Source organism: Atractosteus spatula, chromosome 10 (genome assembly GCF_055471065.1).
Source record: "Atractosteus spatula isolate fAtrSpa1 chromosome 10, fAtrSpa1.hap1, whole genome shotgun sequence".
Taxonomy (NCBI): Eukaryota; Metazoa; Chordata; class Actinopteri; order Semionotiformes; family Lepisosteidae; genus Atractosteus; species Atractosteus spatula.
The window spans coordinates 13126016-13147199 of record NC_142715.1 but is presented as its reverse complement, the minus strand read 5'-3'; the positions used below and the strand labels follow the sequence as shown (position 1 = coordinate 13147199).

The window sequence follows — 21184 nt, the reverse complement described above, 5'->3', positions numbered from 1 at the left end:
CAAATTTACTCTATCCGGTGGCAGTAGCTGGTCGTCGGAAAACAACGTCGGTAGCCCTTCTATAAACTGAATGTATGGAAATTTCACAAGCAACTCAGCGTATAGAGGTTGCCAGCAGCTGTAACACCAGACTATGTTTTCGGGTTTACGAGTCATAATGGTATCACCGTTCTCCAAGAGTTATTTTATAAAATAACTTTTACCGCAATTCGAGGGTCTGGACAAAATGCATGAAAAAGTGTGTTTTAACCCAACATCCATCGTGTTAATATCCGTAGGGCAACGATGTCAAATTTTCTTGCACCACCCGCTTGTCGTACACCACCTTCTGGGTTTTCATTAAGGTCCGGGTCTCACTGCGCCAATCCTTTTTAACACGCACGATCATCGGCTGTTGAATAGAAATGTGTTTAAATTCCCGGCACTCTGCATAAGGGTTAATGCCATAGTCAAAAACCAAGTCCCGCAAACTCTCAAAGTTAACTTTTTCACAATTGTTCACATTGAGTGTAATGCCTTTCACCTTTAAACAGGCTTTCCCACCAGACAGCTTGTACCCGTATGACTTGGGTCCTGTTGACACAAACTCGGTGATGTGTTGTCCAGCATCGATTTCGCTGGTCAGCTCACCCAAATAGTCACCCAGCCCCGGATTCAACTCACCCTCCCGGCTCACAAAGATAACGGAATCTGTGTCGTGGTACAGACAGCGGCCTTGCAAAGCATTTAGCAGGTTGTATAACTCCAAGCGGGCATAGGCTGATGTAAAGCTAGCGATGAAAATGTTAGTGTTTGAATGGCCCGTATAGTGGTGTTTAGTGTGTTTCCACGTAACACAGGCTGTGTCTTCATCGATAAACTCGCAGGCTGACACCTCATGATATGCCGTAAATAAGTACCTGAACAATTCATCGAGGTTTCTCACAATGGTGGTCTGTGGTAAATTGTCTCTTTGCCAATACTTGCCCCACAAACTGGCAATTTTTGAAAGCTGTCTTTTGGCCGCATTTTTTTAATGTTGCCGGGCTCCAGCCGGACACCCTCTTTTTCATAATATTCGCTGATATATCGGTGTTGTACCGGGGTAAAGTTAGCTCGAAGTTCGAAAACGATTTTGGCACGCCTGTAGCGCTTTCACGAAACCTCTTAGAGTTGCGAGAATGCTTGTTTTGTGTATAAAATACATTGTGGATGCTTTCTCAGCCTTTACTTTTTCGTTTTTATGACATTTTTTTGACCAAGCACGAATATTCTTTTGTCCATATCTCCGCAATGGAAGCACAGAACGCCGTCAAACCAAATGCATTTTAAAGACCACGACTTGTGGATATTTCCACACCCTTTACATCAAACTATCAGTGAGCTAATTATCTTTTTTTAAACCTCCGGTTTTTCATCGATGCGTAATTACGCACGAACTGGAACCCGGGGGACCGCTGTGTGCACACGTTCACAACGCGAGAAATACTGTTCAATACGGCTTCATGCGAAAAACCCGTATATGACCATAGGAAGCAGAACAGCGCAGTCTCCCATTACCCAGACTGTAAGCACGGGAATAAAGCTTTGTTTGATTTCTGAAACCCTTCCTTTACGCCCTATTTTCATTCAGGTAAGGGTCAACTATATTGAAAATACTACTGACAGCAGGAAGATTAAAATATTCTTTACTCAGCAGCTTATTAAAAACAGCTCCCATGATGTTCAAACCGATTTTTTACACAGAACACTGACACAGCTTTGCATTCTAAATCTCTTTCTCATGCTTTTATTTAATGTGGCACAATGCACTGGGATAGGGGTATTCTGTTCACAAACCAATAGCATTTAAACCACAGCACCCACAATGCTGCAAGTGTTTTGCACACTAAGCAGGTCCTCTGACTTTTCCCAGCTTTGTTTTGGGTTGTGGAACCTTTCTTTATATTTTTTAGGATTTTCTGAAGATAACACTACAGGTAATACACTGGGATAGGTGGGTCATCTTCATGGCTCAATAGCATTTCAAATACAGCACCCACACTGCTGAAACCAAGTGTTTTACACAACAGACAGGCCCCCGAACCTCGTACAACCTTGCTTTGGCTGTGGCCCCTTTCTTTAATTTTTTATGATTTTCTGAAGATTACACTACAGGTAATACACTGGGATAGGTGGGTCGTCTTCATGGCTCAATAGCATTTCAAATACAGCACCCACACTGCTGTACCCAAGTGTTTTACACACCAGACAGGCCCCCGAACCTCGTACAACCTTGCTGTGGCTGTGGCCCCTTTCTTTAATTTTTTATGATTTTCTGAAGATTACACTACAGCTAATACACTGGGATAGGTGGGTCGTCTTCATGGCTCAATAGCATTTCAAATACAGCACCCACACTGCTGTACCCAAGTGTTTTACACACCAGACAGGCCCCCTAACTTTATATAACCTTGCTGTGGCTGTGGCCCCTTTCTTTATTTTGTAATGATTTTCTGAAGATAACACTACAGGTAATATAGTGCCATAGGTGGGTCGACTTCATGGCTCAATAGCATTTCAAATACAACAGCTACACTGCTGAAACCAAGTGTTTTACACACCAGACAGGCCCCCTAACTTTATATAACCTTGCTGTGGCTGTGGCCCCTTTCTTTATTTTTTAATGATTTTCTGAAGATAACACTACAGGTAATATAGTGCCATAGGTGGGTCGACTTCATGGCTCAATAGCATTTCAAATACAACAGCCACACTGCTGAAACCAAGTGTTTTACACACCACACAGGTCCCTTAACCTTATACAACCTTTCTGTGGTTGTGGCCCCTTTATTTATTTTTTTAATAAGAATTTTAGTTTTTCAATATGGCACCATTAGACAGGCGGTACATGGGGATTGGGGGGTGCTATTCATGAGTCAATAGCTCTTCAAGCACAACAGCCACAGTGCTGCAACCAGGTGTTTTACACCAGACATTTCCCCTAACCTTATACAACCTCGCTTTGAGTTGTGGAACATTTCTTTATTTTTTAATGTTTTTTTTTTACTGTAATCAAGTGTTGTGCTCACTAGGCAGGCCTCCTGACCTTTCACAGTCATGCTTTGTTGTGTGCAACTTTAATTATCTTTTTAGGATTTTTTGAACATGGCAACTTCCACCGAGACGGGTGGGGGGTGTGGGGGTGCTCTTCAATAGCTTTTTCATCTATTCATCTTTATTTTTTTATGAGTTTTTCAATATGGCACCATTAGACAGGCGGTACATGGGGATAGGGGGTGCTCTTCACGAGTCAATAGCTCTTCAAGCACAACAGCCACAGTGCTGCAACCAGGTGTTTTACACACCAGACAGCTCCCCTAACCTTATACAACCTCGCTTTGAGTTATTTAACATTTCTTTCAAATCACTTGGGTTCATCAATCATTTGATCATTTTTCAGCGTTGAATAAACCTATTACTTGTTCCTTGGAGATTACCATCTGCTGATAAGATATGATCGCTATATTGACCATATACAATTTCTTGCATAAGGAATTCATATTTTGCATACACCGATCCCCCCGGAGTCCCAAGTGATTCTGGTTTTGGAAAGCTAAAGGACAATGAGCTTCACGATACCAGGGGGACAGTGGGTGGTCAAGTCTCCCCTAAACAATGGATCTTGTCAGATTATGATGTCAGTGCATTTAATAATGTTGTTGAACTCTCTTTAGCCCAAATACAGAGGAGCCCAGACCCAGAATGTTACACATACTGACAGAGAGTGATCTCATTATGTGTGTTTGGATTTTAACAACTATTTTTATTGTTTGCTAGAACCAAAACAATCTATGTTAGACATTTTCATCTTCAGCCAAAAATACAAACCTGTGTACGTAGTGTGGTGCAGGGTCTTGTCCCATCCTGCTCTTGGTCCAGGTTGGAGGGTTGCACCGATTCTGAGTCTTGTTAGCTAGTATGGATGGGTTTGGGGGTGTTGATACCAGAGTGGTCCAGGAGGGGGATGCAGGTGTCTCGGGGGCATTCTTGTTTTTCTATGAGTTCAGGTTGATTCTGTTGGTTCTGTCATGAATCTCCCTCACGCAGGCAAGCGCTCCCGCATTCCCTTGAGCTCTCCCCATACCAAACGTGCACATGTCAATCAGTCCTCTACTTAAACCCTCATCTGTCCCCCGGTCATTGCTCACGATTGAGATTCTCTCCCGGAGCTTACCTACTAACTACGCCTTTGCCTTACTATGACTTCTCCCCTGGACCTCGACCCTGCTTTTCCGACAACCGCTTTAGCCACTCGATTTTGTACCTTCGCCTTTTTTACGCTTTCTCGGATCCTGACCCCAGCCTGTCTCTTCGTTTACGCCTCTGCCTACCGACGCAACTTCTACGCTTTCCCGGACTCCGACCCCTGCCAGTCCCTCGACAACGCCTTCGCCTGTCGATTCTGTGCCTACGCCTGTACTACGCCTTCCCGGACTCGGGCCCCTGCCTGTTTACTCCGACTACGCCTGCGTCTCGCGCCAACCCTACCAAGGGCACCGCATTGGATCCCTATCCTCAGCAGTCACCCCCTGCGTGACAGGTTCTGAGTGTCTTGGTTACATCCGTTTGTGTGTATAGATGAAAAAGCTATTGAAGAGCACCCCCACACCCCCCACCCGTCTCAGTGGAAGTTGCCATGTTCAAAAAATCCTAAAAAGATAATTAAAGTTGCACACAACAAAGCATGACTGTGAAAGGTCAGGAGGCCTGCCTAGTGAGCACAACACTTGATTACAGTAAAAAAAAACATTAAAAAATAAAGAAATGTTCCACAACTCAAAGCGAGGTTGTATAAGGTTAGGGGAAATGTCTGGTGTAAAACACCTGGTTGCAGCACTGTGGCTGTTGTGCTTGAAGAGCTATTGACTCATGAATAGCACCCCCCAATCCCCATGTACCGCCTGTCTAATGGTGCCATATTGAAAAACTAAAATTCTTATTTAAAAAAATAAATAAAGGGGCCACAACCACAGAAAGGTTGTATAAGGTTAAGGGACCTGTGTGGTGTGTAAAACACTTGGTTTCAGCAGTGTGGCTGTTGTATTTGAAATGCTATTGAGCCATGAAGTCGACCCACCTATGGCACTATATTACCTGTAGTGTTATCTTCAGAAAATCATAAAAAATAAAGAAAGGGGCCACAGCCACAGCAAGGTTGTACGAGGTTCGGGGGCCTGTCTGGTGTGTAAAACACTTGGGTACAGCAGTGTGGCTGTTGTATTTGAAATGCTATTGAGCAATGAAGACGACCCACCTATCCCAGTGTATTAGCTGTAGTGTAATCTTCAGAAAATCATAAAAAATTAAAGAAAGGGGCCACAGCCACAGCAAGGTTGTACGAGGTTCGGGGGCCTGTCTGGTGTGTAAAACACTTGGGTACAGCAGTGTGGGTGCTGTATTTGAAATGCTATTGAGCCATGAAGACGACCCACCTATCCCAGTGTATTACTTGTAGTGTTATCTTCAGAAAATCCTAAAAAATATAAAGAAAGGTTCCACAACCCAAAACAAAGCTGGGAAAAGTCAGAGGACCTGCTTAGTGTGCAAAACACTTGCAGCATTGTGGGTGCTGTGGTTTAAATGCTATTGGTTTGTGAACAGAATACCCCTATCCCAGTGCATTGTGCCACATTAAATAAAAGCACGAGAAAAAGAGATTCAGAACACAAAGCTGTGTCAGTGTTCTGTGTAAAACGTCGGTTTGAACATCATGGGTGCTGTTTTTAATAAGCTGCTGAGAAAAGAATATTTCAATCTTCCTGCTGTCAGTAGTATTGTGAATATAGTTGACCCTTACCTGAATGAAAACAGGATGTAAAGGAAGGGTTTCACAAAATCAAACAAAGCTTTATTCCCGTGCTTACAGTCTGGGTAATGGGAGACTGCGCTGTTCTGCTTCCTATGGTCATATACGGGTTTTTCGCATGAAGCCGTATTGAACAGTATTTCTCGCGTTGTGAACGTGTGCACACAGCGGTCCCCCGGGTTCCAGTTCGTGCGTAATTACGCATCGATGAAAAACCGGAGGTTTAAAAAAAGATAATTAGCTCACTGATAGTTTGATGTAAAGGGTGTGGAAATATCCACAAGTCGTGGTCTTTAAAATGCTTTTGGTTTGAAGGCGTTCTGTGCTTCCATTGCGGAGATATGGACAAAAGAATATTCGTGCTTGGTCAAAAAAATGTCATAAAACCGAAAAAGTAAAGGCTGAGAAATCATCCACAATGTATTTTATACACAAAGCAAGTGTTTTTGTAACTCTAAGAGATTTCGTGAAAGCGCTACAGGCGTGCCAAAATCGTTTTCGAACTTCAAGCTAACTTTACCCCGGTAACTGAAGTGGGTAGCGGTAGCGCGAAGAGTATTTCAGCTCTCAGATTACCCATTTTGATAAGTGAATAATGCCCTGTGCACTCGTCGTCGGGGCTGAGGTTGAAAGCGAACAATGTGTAACCGCGTGCGTACTCCTCACGGTCCACCAGAAGTGGTTTGTCTTTCAGACGCTTCCCGGATGTTACCACCAGATTAAAATATTCACGGACGCAATGTCCATTCTGGAAGTCTGGTTGAAGCGGTTTAGTGGGGATTTGTTCATTTCGCGTAGAGAGCCAGAATGTTAATGTTGTAGTGTTTAAAATTGAAGGGGTTTTGTGTAAAACTGCCGCTGAATGCCGCGTTGTCCACAAACCCCAAAATTACCACTTTGGGTAACTGTCCGAGAAAGAGGTTTTCTTGGTTACACACATGGCTCCCTGCAGGCAGACTGAAGACTTTCATCTGTACGCGGTCTATGGGGTATTTAGCGTTGGCCATCAGGAGTGCTTCGGCGTGTCCCAGTCTGACCCCGGGTGACACTCTGACTCTTTTCACAAACAAAGATGCAGAGAATACGCTCAGTTTGTGTTCTCTGACGTTGTTCATTAAGCAGAAAGCATCTCTGTTGCGCGTGAGTTTTATTTTCAGGTCTACGCCATTCAGTAGTAGTTTGTCCTGAAAAAACAGGTCTGCGTGAATGTGACCCAGGAGCTCCAGTTTTCGGCTTTGCGTCGTGAATGATGCTCTTTTTCGGAACCCTTGATTGGGACCATCCAAAATTGTGGACTCGTGTTCCCTGGCTGTGTCTTTGGAAAAGAGCCCTGTTGAATACTGCATCTTCAGCGTCTCTTCACTGTAGTTCAGGACAGACTCTATAAAGGCTCTGTAAGAATAGCAGTTGTTACTCTGGCTGATCAATCGGTCTCCTACAGTGATGTCAACCTGGCTGAAGATGGCTGCGATGGGGTAATTCACCAGACTCACACGGGCTGCCGCATCAATGTCCCGACCTTCTGCTTCCATTATTTTACAGGTCAAATAGAGCAGGGTGTTGTTTAAATCTAAATAATCTTCTCCGTTGCCTGCGACGTAGAACTCCAGAGGTGCGTTTTCTGTTAGGGCCGTGAGGGGTGGAACTTCTATGTAAAAGCTTTTCTCGATGCTTGTTTGGGTAGGCGCTAATTGAAGTATGTCCAGCTCCGACTTGGCGCATTCTGCAGACCTGCCATGAACAAAAGCCATATTTAAAATGTCTCGTTTCGTGTCTCGTTGATTGCAGTGTGTCACGCCCTTCTTGGTCGACCTGAAACTTTTATGAGTTGACTGTCTGCGCTTAGCCGTTCTTTTATCAGGTTTCGGAGGCCCCCGACGGTGAGATGATGACGTCTGTCTTTTTCTCTTGACACCCCTGCGGATGTATGCTAGACCCGAACCTTCCTGCTGATGTGCTGCCACCTTAGACATGACCGCGCTTTTAATGTTGCTAACCACGTCTTTGGCGATGTTTTTAGCCGCCGATGCCATGTGCGGCTTAGCTATTTCAAACCTGCGTTTCAGAAAAGGCACGGCTTTTCTAAATAGCGCTCTGAAAATACCCCTGATACCCGCGCCGTACTGAACCGGTAGCCCTGAAAATCCTAGTAATCCATAACCAGCCTGTTGTTTGTAGTAGTGCGTATACAAAGAAGGATCCCCGTACTGTAGCTCTTGATGAACGTCATCCTTTCAGATGTTTGTCGCTTTCACAGGTCTGAAATGCAGCTTGATGATGACCTTTCCAAATGCAAATGACACGTGTTCGTTTTGATCTGTCTTTATTTCAATAGTGATGTTGTTAAAATGGTCGATGCTCACCGGCACGTAATGGGGTTTGTCGTACAATACTGTGACGAATTCACCATCCACGCCTCTGAAGGGCACTCAACACAAAAGCGGTGCGTAGACGTCACCTATTAACTGGTGTTCTATGATATCGGTGTATATATACATGGTGTTAAATCCGCCAGTCATATCGACGGGGTGCGGTGATTTTACACCCCCGACACCCGATTTGAAACCCAACATCCTCGCCAGGCAGTTATGCACCTGTATAACAAACCGTTTATCACTAACAATCCTTACCGACCGACTAATGGGGTTGTATTTAAGGCTTACAGCCGTTAACTTGGATTTTTCCGCAGCCCGTTTCATTTCATGCAAGAGCTGCTCGATGTTGCTGTAGTACCCTCTCGGTAAGGTACATGTCCAGATAGTCTTGAGCTCATCGCTGACAAACAGAAAAACTTCATCTTCATCAAACGTGTTTAGCGTGTGCGGATAGTGCAGCTCGACCAGCCCCACTTCCCAGCTCCCATCCAGGTCAATCGCCTTTGCCAGATGCTCTGTGTAGCACGCGTTCGTGTTCCTTGGAAAACCGGGGTAAAGTTAGCTCGAAGTTCGAAAACGATTTTGGCACGCCTGTAGCGCTTTCACGAAACCGTTGCGAGAATGCTTGTTTTGTGTATAAAATACATTGTGGATGCTTTCTCAGCCTTTACTTTTTCGTTTTTATGACATTTTTTTGACCAAGCACGAATATTCTTTTGTCCATATCTCCGCAATGGAAGCACAGAACGCCGTCAAACCAAATGCATTTTAAAGACCACGACTTGTGGATATTTCCACACCCTTTACATCAAACTATCAGTGAGCTAATTATCTTTTTTTAAACCTCCGGTTTTTCATCGATGCGTAATTACGCACGAACTGGAACCCGGGGGACCGCTGTGTGCACACGTTCACAACGCGAGAAATACTGTTCAATACGGCTTCATGCGAAAAACCCGTATATGACCATAGGAAGCAGAACAGCGCAGTCTCCCATTACCCAGACTGTAAGCACGGGAATAAAGCTTTGTTTGATTTCTGAAACCCATCCTTTACGCCCTGTTTTCATTCAGGTAAGGGTCAACTATATTGAAAATACTACTGACAGCAGGAAGATTAAAATATTCTTTACTCCGCAGCTTATTAAAAACAGCTCCAATGATGTTCAAACCGATTTTTTACACAGAACACTGACACAGCTTTGCATTCTGAATCTCTTTTTCTCATGCTTTTATTTAATATGGCACAATGCACTGGGATAGGGGTATTCTGTTCACAAACCAATAGCATTTAAACCACAGCACCCACAATGCTGCAAGTGTTTTGCACACTAAGCAGGTCCTCTGACTTTTCCCAGCTTTGTTTTGGGTTGTGGAACCTTTCTTTATATTTTTTAGGATTTTCTGAAGATTACACTACAGGTAATACACTGGGATAGGTGGGTCATCTTCATGGCTCAATAGCATTTCAAATACAGCAGCCACACTGCTGAAACCAAGTGTTTTACACACCAGACAGGCCCCCGAACCTCGTACAACCTTGCTGTGGCTGTGGCCCCTTTCTTTAATTTTTTATGATTTTCTGAAGATTACACTACAGCTAATACACTGGGATAGGTGGGTCGTCTTCATGGCTCAATAGCATTTCAAATACAGCACCCACACTGCTGTACCCAAGTGTTTTACGCACCAGACAGGCCCCCGAACCTCGTACATCCTTGCTGTGGCTGTGGCCCCTTTCTTTAATTTTTATGATTTTCTGAAGATTACACTACAGCTAATACACTGGGATAGGTGGGTCGTCTTCATGGCTCAATAGCATTTCAAATACAACAGCCACACTGCTGAAACCAAGTGTTTTACACACCAGACAGGCCCCCTAACTTTATATAACCTTGCTGTGGCTGTGGCCCCTTTCTTTATTTTGTAATGATTTTCTGAAGATAACACTACAGGTAATATAGTGCCATAGGTGGGTCGACTTCATGGCTCAATAGCATTTCAAATACAACAGCTACACTGCTGAAACCAAGTGTTTTACACACCAGACAGGCCCCCTAACTTTATATAACCTTGCTGTGGCTGTGGCCCCTTTCTTTATTTTTTTATGATTTTCTGAAGATAACACTACAGGTAATATAGTGCCATAGGTGGGTCGACTTCATGGCTCAATAGCATTTCAAATACAACAGCCACACTGCTGAAACCAAGTGTTTTACACACCACACAGGTCCCTTAACCTTATACAACCTTTCTGTGGTTGTGGCCCCTTTATTTATTTTTTTAATAAGAATTTTAGTTTTTCAATATGGCACCATTAGACAGGCGGTACATGGGGATTGGGGGGTGCTATTCATGAGTCAATAGCTCTTCAAGCACAACAGCCACAGTGCTGCAACCAGGTGTTTTACACCAGACATTTCCCCTAACCTTATACAACCTCGCTTTGAGTTGTGGAACATTTCTTTATTTTTTAATGTTTTTTTTTTACTGTAATCAAGTGTTGTGCTCACTAGGCAGGCCTCCTGACCTTTCACAGTCATGCTTTGTTGTGTGCAACTTTAATTATCTTTTTAGGATTTTTTGAACATGGCAACTTCCACCGAGACGGGTGGGGGGTGTGGGGGTGCTCTTCAATAGCTTTTTCATCTATTCATCTTTATTTTTTTATGAGTTTTTCAATATGGCACCATTAGACAGGCGGTACATGGGGATAGGGGGTGCTCTTCACGAGTCAATAGCTCTTCAAGCACAACAGCCACAGTGCTGCAACCAGGTGTTTTACACACCAGACAGCTCCCCTAACCTTATACAACCTCGCTTTGAGTTATTTAACATTTCTTTCAAATCACTTGGGTTCATCAATCATTTGATCATTTTTCAGCGTTGAATAAACCTATTACTTGTTCCTTGGAGATTACCATCTGCTGATAAGATATGATCGCTATATTGACCATATACAATTTCTTGCATAAGGAATTCATATTTTGCATACACCGATCCCCCCGGAGTCCCAAGTGATTCTGGTTTTGGAAAGCTAAAGGACAATGAGCTTCACGATACCAGGGGGACAGTGGGTGGTCAAGTCTCCCCTAAACAATGGATCTTGTCAGATTATGATGTCAGTGCATTTAATAATGTTGTTGAACTCTCTTTAGCCCAAATACAGAGGAGCCCAGACCCAGAATGTTACACATACTGACAGAGAGTGATCTCATTATGTGTGTTTGGATTTTAACAACTATTTTTATTGTTTGCTAGAACCAAAACAATCTATGTTAGACATTTTCATCTTCAGCCAAAAATACAAACCTGTGTACGTAGTGTGGTGCAGGGTCTTGTCCCATCCTGCTCTTGGTCCAGGTTGGAGGGTTGCACCGATTCTGAGTCTTGTTAGCTGGTATGGATGGGTTTGGGGGTGTTGATACCAGAGTGGTCCAGGAGGGGGATGCAGGTGTCTCGGGGGCATTCTTGTTTTTCTATGAGTTCAGGTTGATTCTGTTGGTTCTGTCATGAATCTCCCTCACGCAGGCAAGCGCTCCCGCATTCCCTTGAGCTCTCCCCATACCAAACGTGCACATGTCAATCAGTCCTCTACTTAAACCCTCATCTGTCCCCCGGTCATTGCTCACGATTGAGATTCTCTCCCGGAGCTTACCTACTAACTACGCCTTTGCCTTACTATGACTTCTCCCCTGGACCTCGACCCTGCTTTTCCGACAACCGCTTTAGCCACTCGATTTTGTACCTTCGCCTGTTTTACGCTTTCTCGGATCCTGACCCCAGCCTGTCTCTTCGTTTACGCCTCTGCCTACCGACGCAACTTCTACGCCTTCCCAGACTCCGACCCCTGCCAGTCCCTCGACTACGCCTTCGCCTGTCGATTCTGTGCCTACGCCTGTACTACGCCTTCCCGGACTCGGGCCCCTGCCTGTTTACTCCGACTACGCCTGCGTCTCGCGCCAACCCTACCAAGGGCACCGCATTGGATCCCTATCCTCAGCAGTCAGCCCCTGCGTGACAGGTTCTGAGTGTCTTGGTTACATCCGTTTGTGTGTATAGATGAAAAAGCTATTGAAGAGCACCCCCACACCCCCCACCCGTCTCAGTGGAAGTTGCCATGTTCAAAAAATCCTAAAAAGATAATTAAAGTTGCACACAACAAAGCATGACTGTGAAAGGTCAGGAGGCCTGCCTAGTGAGCACAACACTTGATTACAGTAAAAAAAAACATTAAAAAATAAAGAAATGTTCCACAACTCAAAGCGAGGTTGTATAAGGTTAGGGGAAATGTCTGGTGTAAAACACCTGGTTGCAGCACTGTGGCTGTTGTGCTTGAAGAGCTATTGACTCATGAATAGCACCCCCCAATCCCCATGTACCGCCTGTCTAATGGTGCCATATTGAAAAACTAAAATTCTTATTAAAAAAATAAATAAAGGGGCCACAACCACAGAAAGGTTGTATAAGGTTAAGGGACCTGTGTGGTGTGTAAAACACTTGGTTTCAGCAGTGTGGCTGTTGTATTTGAAATGCTATTGAGCCATGAAGTCGACCCACCTATGGCACTATATTACCTGTAGCGTTATCTTCAGAAAATCATAAAAAAATAAAGAAAGGGGCCACAGCCACAGCAAGGTTATATAAAGTTAGGGGGCCTGTCTGGTGTGTAAAACACTTGGTTTCAGCAGTGTGGCTGTTGTATTTGAAATGCTATTGAGCCATGAAGTCGACCCACCTATGGCACTATATTACCTGTAGTGTTATCTTCAGAAAATCATAAAAAATAAAGAAAGGGGCCTCAGCCACAGCAAGGTTGTACGAGGTTCGGGGGCCTGTCTGGTGTGTAAAACACTTGGTTTCAGCAGTGTGGCTGTTGTATTTGAAATGCTATTGAGCCATGAAGACGACCCACCTATCCCAGTGTATTAGCTGTAGTGTAATCTTCAGAAAATCATAAAAAATTAAAGAAAGGGGCCACAGCCACAGCAAGGTTGTACGAGGTTCGGGGGCCTGTCTGGTGTGTAAAACACTTGGGTACAGCAGTGTGGGTGCTGTATTTGAAATGCTATTGAGCCATGAAGACGACCCACCTATCCCAGTGTATTACTTGTAGTGTTATCTTCAGAAAATCCTAAAAAATATAAAGAAAGGTTCCACAACCCAAAACAAAGCTGGGAAAAGTCAGAGGACCTGCTTAGTGTGCAAAACACTTGCAGCATTGTGGGTGCTGTGGTTTAAATGCTATTGGTTTGTGAACAGAATACCCCTATCCCAGTGCATTGTGCCACATTAAATAAAAGCACGAGGAAAAGAGATTCAGAACACAAAGCTGTGTCAGTGTTCTGTGTAAAACGTCGGTTTGAACATCATGGGAGCTGTTTTTAATAAGCTGCTGAGAAAAGAATATTTCAATCTTCCTGCTGTCAGTAGTATTGTGAATATAGTTGACCCTTACCTGAATGAAAACAGGATGTAAAGGAAGGGTTTCACAAAATCAAACAAAGCTTTATTCCCGTGCTTACAGTCTGGGTAATGGGAGACTGCGCTGTTCTGCTTCCTATGGTCATATACGGGTTTTTCGCACGAAGCCGTATTGAACAGTATTTCTCGCGTTGTCAACGTGTGCACACAGCGGTCCCCCGGGTTCCAGTTCGTGCGTAATTACGCATCGATGAAAAACCGGAGGTTTAAAAAAAGATAATTAGCTCACTGATAGTTTGATGTAAAGGGTGTGGAAATATCCACAAGTCGTGGTCTTTAAAATGCTTTTGGTTTGAAGGCGTTCTGTGCTTCCATTGCGGAGATATGGACAAAAGAATATTCGTGCTTGGTCAAAAAAATGTCATAAAACCGAAAAAGTAAAGGCTGAGAAATCATCCACAATGTATTTTATACACAAAGCAAGTGTATTTGTAACTCTAAGAGTTTTCGTGAAAGCGCTACAGGCGTGCCAAAATCGTTTTCGAACTTCAAGCTAACTTTACCCCGGTCTTTGGAAACATCTTTGAGGATGAATTACTGGCCAGCCTAACATAGAAACCATTGGGGTTCATTTTTCACCACCTCTATATGTCTCGGACCTCGGAAGCCTTTACCCAACTATTGAATTTATCGCTCCAACCGCGCCACTTTACCAAAAGCTGTTTGTTTTTGCCACGAGCCCTGGCTGCTAAAATCTTTTGGATGCGGTAGACGTTCTCAACAGCGGGGTTTATCTTCTGTAGCTCTTCGGCATAGAAGGAGCCCTTAATGTTGTCGCCTGCGTAGTCCTGCAGTTTTTAATAGGGTCTCAGAGCCGAGCTCTGAAAATTTCATCTGTGAAGGAAGGTCTGTTCATATCCCTTCTCAAACACTCCCTTAATTTTGGACACCCGCACGCGATCACCCACATTAAATGAAAACTTTGACGGTTTTCTCTTAAAGTGTTCGTCATAGACCGTTCTCCACACCTCAAGGGAGATGTCAGACGTAACAGAAGCCGGGGTTCGATTAATAGTCGTGTGGTAACTATGGTTATAAGCGTAAATAAGATCTGATAGGACGTCGATATATCGAAAGGTGTTTTTGTGTCTCAGGTACCTCCACATTTTTGTTTTAATAGTTCTGTTAAACCTCTCGACCACGCTAGCCTTCACATCGCTGGCCGTAACGAAATGTTCAATATTCTCACGTTTGAGAAAATTTTGGAAGGTCCTGTTAAGAAATTATTTACCCTCGTCCGTTTGTAGCTTTTTAGGAGCACGCCCCTCTTGCAGTATATTTCGGAAGGCGCCTGTCAAGGCCCCTCCAGACTTGGTTTTCAGCGGCATGGCCCAAGCGTATTTAGACAGCATGTCTATACACGTTAAGATGTAACAGAAACCGTCGTTGAACTCGTGGTGTTTTCTCATGTCCACCAAGTCGACCTGCCACTGCCAGTCCGTTTCGGACACCAAACGTACGCGCTCCGGCTTGTGCAGCGTATAAGCAGCCCGAGCAAATGTAAAGTTTAGAGCAGTGCTCAATAAAATCTATCAGAAACCGAAAGCGCTTCTTATGCGGATCAGTATATTCCGATACCGCTGGTTCTGCAGAAGAAATAAGAAAAGCCAAACTCCTAACACTGTATTGCCATTAAGGCTACTTAGTTAAAAAAAATGTTATCGTCGTTATAAATTATCCACCTAGCTGTTTTATGTATCCGGCCACCTCTTTCCTTTCTACTTTGCAGTGAGCACAATTCTTTCAGTTTCTTCTCTTGTATTTTCCTTGCTATTTTACTGTCCCTTTCCCCCACGTGGAGATGGATCCACAACCAAAACCCTATTTTCTTGCAGCGGTAGTCTGTATGAGGAGCGGGAGGTATACAGCTCCAGTGGCGCAATTGGTCTGTGCGCGGTGCTTATACAGCAGTGCACAGCGAAGTCATGCTGAGGTTGTGGTTTTGAACCTCACCTGGAGCAGTATGGTCTGTGTCTTTAGCTACTGAAAGCAACTGACGAGTTTAGGTGCTGGAGATGAGGTTTAAATTAATTTGGAAGAAACAAATAAAGGTTTATTCTGTATCACACCCAAAGAAGGCTCCTCTGATGTAATGTGTTTCCTTCTCGTTTCAGCATGGAATAAGTAGTTGCAAGAAAATCAGCCGCCTGAATAGGGACCCTGAGATGAGAAGTTCAATATTCTACTGACTGGACTATTCCCGTCTACTCAGTTTCTTTCTGAAACAGTGTTTTTCAAGAAATACTTACAATTTGTGAAATTTGAAATACAATCTTGCTTAAAAATGCAGATTATTTTTTTCCCAAAAACTGTAAATGGAGAAAACCAACCTGTTGGAGTCTCTATGGTACAATTGCTTAGTGTGGTCAGGTCGGGACTAAAATTAAAGTAAGGTGCTGGTTCAAGCACAACCAGGCATGCCTTTCTCACTGATCCAACATGAACATGAGCTAGAGAAAAAGTGGCATGTAATGTTTAATACCTTATTGATAATTGGAGGGAATACATATGCTTTGCATATATCGAATTACAGCACGTAACAACTGAGTACCCGAGTCGATATCACCGGGCAATTATTTTCTTAGAAAGATATCACAGAGATATCTTCTTAGACGAGAGGAGCACGATGCAGTACCAAAAATTTGAAAAAGCTCTCACAGTTAGATTCTGTGTTTTTGTTGTTTCCCAGATATCTTTTTAATGTTCTTTTTCTTTATGTTTTCAAGTTTTTTGTTTGTTTTTATAGTTGTTCAACTACTACAGGGATTTACCTAGGTTCCCAGAATACTTCTCCTTTTGTGGTTGTTGTGTTTTCAGGATACAAATATTTTTTTTTTCTATTGATAGGACCCCACGCATTACTGTGGGACTAGTTAACTTTAGTTCTTGCATTCTACCTGAAATTACCTCAATAACTACAACTCTTTTTTTCTATATTTAACTACAGTTGCTTTCCAGACACCACAACTATTCATGATGAATCTTATGAATACACATCTTTATGAATAATAGTATTATTTATTAATAAGTAACTTTAATGTATATCTTTATTAGTAGCTGTATTAGAGGTAATGCATGTACAGCCTTTAATACGCGATAGTGAATTTGCAGGTATCTTGGGGAGGGAAGAGAACTGAAATTAAGGAAATACATATTTAAAGGGGGTGTAAGTCTTACATCCGTTCTGTCACATCTGGGTGTTAACTGAATAGATTTGTGGTATTATTTATTGTGTTTTAACTCTATACTCGTGTTTCTCAGGAAACAGCAGAAATATTGGGGATTTGTGGCTACAGAAAATAGTGTAAACTTTATAGGCAAATGTAAGGTTACGCTAAAGAAAAAAAAACTTAGTCACCTTTTTCAACGTGATTATTTAAGACAGTTGTTCGGAACAGTATGTCTTCTCATATCTGTGGCTGTGGTCCAACAATAACGGTGGTGAAACAGGCGGAATGAACTGGAGACTCATCCAGTCGATAGTAAGGTTGTGTAGGACCGCACACACTAGGTGACAGTGTTGAGTAGCGTGGTTTAAAAGCTTCACGAGCCAGGCAGGAATCGAACCTAAAAACTTCTGATCCGGAATCAGACACGGTATCTATTGCGCCACTGTCCCTACTATCCTCTTACTCAACTGCATTACAGTGAGCTCAGAGCCGCTACTAGTAATACATCGCCCCGGTCCACATGTTCTCAATTAGATTCACGTGTTTTGTACGTGTCTATAATTACTACGTCTTTCATTTTGTCTGGTTTAAAAAAATGTCTCTTTTGTCTCTTCAGACAAAGGGTTTATGTGTCTCCCTGAAATTCACACACGAGGGAAGTCACAAGAGGAAGGAAAGATATCGCGTTTAAAAAGAACCCAAAGTGGAGACGCCGGCGATTGAAATCGACGCTTCATAGAGTACGTGCACGCTACCACTGACCTAAACTCCCGATAGCGAGTCTTTTCCGCAGGTCTTTAATTGTGTTAGGAAGAGTGAACCGTCAACTGCACATTTTAAAGGTCAAAGCAAGACAATCAGACGTGAGGATAGATCAGAACAGGAGCCTCTGCTTCTCTGTTTGCTGAGCGTTCGGTGAACGTAAAAGTGAAAGACAAATTCGATATTTTCACATTTTAATTAAGGAACAAGAAAACACCATCCTTCGAGCCGGATTCAAAACAGCGACATAACAATCGCTCGCTGTTCTTTGAAAGTTTTACGCTGTAGTAACTGAGCTATGGAAAGGTCAACTCAGAACGCCCACGTTTTGTCATACGCGTAGCCCAGTGTAGTGTAGTGTTTCTGTCTATTTAAATCCCAGTTCGACATCAAAATACTCACTCCCATAGTCTCTTTTAGTAGAAGAAATAGACCTGGATTCTACTGTATATTCTACCAGAGATCTTACAAAACGTTTGAAGGGATATCAGTGCAGGCAGAAATTGACTCTTTTGCTAGTGGGATCAGGATCATAGAAAACCTTTCTTTTGGATTGAGAAGAGGATCACGGTGACACTCAAAACATCCCTGTCTTTGTTTCTTTCGAGGACTAATGGATTATTGAGGTGCAAACATCGGTTCAAATCAAAACTCCGCTACTGGAGTTGCTTCTTGGAGAGTTTCTTCAAATCTTTCAACTGAACGTCGATATCTTGGGATATTAATGATAATATCGTACAGATTGTGGTTTTCTTTTGATCGAAAATTTTATTAAAATATGAGCCTCTTTTACCTTTGTCTTGGATGTTTCCCAAGGTATAATACTTTCCCTTGCATCCTCAGATAAACATTCTAAATACCACAAAGTTACAATATATGGAATAGCATTTACTTTTACATATATTTTAAAATTTACTCTTATTTAAAGCTACATTTAGTGCTAGGTAAAGATAATGTTGCTAATACTGATATAGTACAAATGTAAGATTAATTGATAGCTTTATCTGGGGTAAAAAAAAAGTCCTAAAACGCCTCCTGTAACAGGTAAGGACTCATATCTAGATTCAACTCCAAACGTTGCTATTGCTTTGCGCATTATGTAAACACGACCTGTTTCAGCTTCTGGTGAGTGCAGTTTTTCCAAATTGAAATTAACAGGAACATTTTTCAAGATGCACCATGTCCCAAAACCGTTCATCAGGACTACTATTAATATCAGGTGAAAGCAGTACAAAACATAAGTGTAACCTAAATATTAAGACCAAGTAATAGGTTTATTCCATGCTGAAAAAAAGAAGAAAGAGAACACAACGTTTCGGCCGTGGAGCCTTCTTCAGGTGTCTTAAATATTAAGAGACTATTGTCTGTCAGCTACTGTTGTAAGCCATGTTCAGCCAACGCTAGAAATATTACTGCTCTACTACAGTAGCAAAAGTGCACAAACCCGACTAAGAAACGGATCACAAGTCAAAAGCTCGAGACGACGAGGATGGGATTCGAACCCACGTGTGCAGAGCACAATGGATTAGCAGTCTATCGCCTTAACCACTCGGCCACCTCGTCGAGAAAGTCAGCCCCTTCGGACATGAGTTGGCGCGCTCAAGATCATCTTTCTTCATTCTTGATGGTCATTTTCCTCTTCCACCTGCCATTTCACTATTTTGCTTGAGTAATGTCAATCCACCAGGCGTGTCCTGTGCTTCAGTGGCGAGTATAGAGGACACCCTGTTGTACACGGAAAGCACATCGATCTCCTTGGATATGAAAAGTGCCAGATAAAAGCCATTTCTCATCCTGTCTCTTAGTATCAAGGCTGCTAGTGCATGAAAAGGAGGCAACTTGCTCGGCGAGCAGGCTCAGCGCACACCGAACGCAGATGTCTCAGAGCGGTATGTCCACGCGGCTGTAAGCATAGTGCTCTGCCGGCGCCGTGGTTTAGCTGGTTAAAGCACCTGTTTAATAAAGAGGAAATTCTGCGTTCAAATTCTAGCGAAGCCTTTCTTCCTGTCTTGTTTTACAGAACAGATCATTTGGGACACTCACAGAGGGCTTGATTTGGTTTAATGCATGTATTCATTTCCTTTGTGGAACTTTTTTAAATCATATATCTTACGAAAGATGAAATGTGAGCGAATTTTGTGTTCACCAAAAGTATGTAAATGGCAAAAAGCGGCGGGTAAGCGTTTCTGTGGTGCATTTGGTTGGCGTGTTCGGCTCTTAACCCAAGGTTGGGTGTTTTGAGCCCACCCAGGGACGCACTTCCTCCCATAGTAAACATCATCACCACAGATATTTAATTTGTCCGCAAAACCTTAACTATTTTGATATTTGCAGTAGTAAACAATCGAGGGTTGGTCAGAGGTAAAGACTGCGATAGAGTCAACATTACCGGGAATTTCCAATAATTACAGACAAGGGCAACTTCCAAGCAGATAGTATTCACCCATGGAAATTTATGTTCTAATGTGTGGCGGGAGAATTCACTTATACTCCTGTTGCATCCTCAGCTAAAATAATTAAAAATACAGTGCAAAATTATCTGAGAACTTGACAAGCAAAAACGACAGATCGCCGGAGTTATATTTTAATATTTTCGTATATTTACCTTAATTTGAATTCTAAATGTTAACCTAGTGCTGTTCAATATAATGTAATTTTGTTGTACTTTTAAAATATTTTAGCTGAGGATGCGAGGGAGGATATTACACCTTGCCAAACATCTAAAATAACTGTAAAATAGGCTGGCATTTTAATAAAACAGGCGATCAAAAGAAAGCTACAGATAGTATGGTATTATGCACAATATCCCTCGATATTGAAAGTCAGATGAGGAATTTGAAGAAACTATCAAAGAAGCAACGGCAATAGCAGAGGATGTTGATTTTGAACCAATGTTTACACGTCAATAATCCAGCAGTCCTCGCTTGCCAGACTTCTTCAAGATATTCGGTGTTCTATACAGAAAATCGAAAATAAAGCGCACATGCGGCAAGAGGGGTGTTCCGAAGCAAAGACTGCGGTACAGGAGGAAAAAACTCCGCACGATGACTCGTGTCTAATATTCAGCCCCTGAAAAGCATCATATTCGTTGAATTGCTTGTGAGCGTGTGATTTCGCAATGCCTGTGTACGGGCTCATAATTCCGGAATATCAATGGTCAGACGCTTACGATGAGTGATTGTGTTTTGTATTATTTAGATAATTGAAAATAAAACATTTTCAAATTTACAGCTCGAATGAAATAAAAAAGTTCATTTGTCTCTTTTTTGTAACAACATTTCCATAACTATTCAGATACACCAGAATAGTACCTGGACGTGACAGGACTTTATTGGATTTTAAGAGATTTATTTTTGCGCATCTTCGCCTACGATCAGGAATACCTTCCTGTTTTCAGCGTGTTTATTGTTTCTGCCTGTGATCTCGGAAAGAAAGACCCAGTAAATGTTCACCGAGTTTGCTGTGGTTTGAGAGGAGTGTATGAAGGTAATAAAGGAGGGAGGACGCGCGCATTCCTCACGGGGAGCGCAGAGTAATGAGCCGCGCCTGCAGCTCGCTGAGTCTTTT

The 21184-nt window shown here is 42.8% G+C and overlaps 1 non-coding gene across 1 annotated transcript; it reads right to left on the bottom strand.

The window, feature by feature from the left end:
• Nucleotides 1-19098: 19098 nt before the first annotated feature.
• trnas-gcu (transfer RNA serine (anticodon GCU)) lies at nt 19099-19180 on the bottom strand. Its single transcript has one exon. It is a non-coding gene; the product is annotated as a tRNA-Ser (tRNA).
• Between the last annotated feature and the right edge of the window lie 2004 nt (nt 19181-21184).